Here is a 1,103-nt window from a genome sequence, read left to right as displayed (position 1 = left end):
GTAAACCCTCCCTCCGGAAATCTCATTTCCATTTGATTTCAGGAGTGAAATCAAATGGAAATGAGATTTCCGGAGGGAGGGTTTACCAGGCTATCACAGTCCCGCCTCTGTGTAGGCTGTCGCTCAGGGGTTCCCAAACAGTGGGTCGGGACCATTTCTGGGTCGTGGATCCATTTTTATGGGTTTCAAGTAAATATCCTGTTTATTATTTAATTAGCCTATTTAAAAATTAATTCAAATGTTCCCAAAAAATACAAAATGTTCATGAATTAAAAACAAATTAAAAATGCCCGAAATCAGAGAAATTCCATACATTTTAAAACGAATGTTTAACACTTGCATGACTAGCAGGTCATTCTGGACGATTTTGAGAATTGAAAGTGGATTAACTTCTCTCATGAAGCTCCGAGAAAGTTCCCCTTTCATGACTTTTCCTAAATATTTGTCGTCTTTCTTTTATTATTATTATAATTATATATATATATAATTACATTATAATGGTAATACTTTTCTACTCCACACCGCAGAGGCAAATCTTGTACTTTTACTCCATTCATTAGTAACTTTGCAGTGGTCAGTAAAATACTGGACGGTTCACGTTACTCCAGTTAAGTAATAAGAAAACTCTTCTTCATCTCATATATCATACTGTGTTACTGTTTGGAGCCAGGCTTCACAGTCAATAATAAAACCGACGCTACTTGGGACTGTGAACAGACAGAGGCGTGGTGAGTTGCCTCCAAGCGCACGGCAAAGCAAGGCACCACTAAGCAGCACCAGATTGATGAAAAGCTCATCTACCAAAGCAAACCCCCAAAAAACGTTTGCATCTTGAGCACCATGCACCCTACCATCGTGATTGGTACAGACCCCAAGAAAAAGCCAGAGCACTGCAGTTTTTATAATCATGTAGTCACTAGTCCAAATATCCAATACATCCACAAGATCTAATAAGCATATTTTATTATATTTATTATTCACTCCCTCGCTCTTTCTCTCTCTCTCCCTCAGCCGCCCTGAACGCCATGATGAATGTCCAACAATAAAACACGTGTAGCCTACTAACGTTAAATCAACATAAGTGTTAGATTTCTTATAAAGTG

Source organism: Gymnoscopelus braueri (assembly GCF_963280865.1).
Source record: "Gymnoscopelus braueri genome assembly, chromosome: 24".
In the NCBI taxonomy this organism is placed as follows: Eukaryota; Metazoa; Chordata; class Actinopteri; order Myctophiformes; family Myctophidae; genus Gymnoscopelus; species Gymnoscopelus braueri.
The sequence above is the reverse complement of the archived record's forward strand: the minus strand, read 5'-3'. Positions refer to the sequence as shown.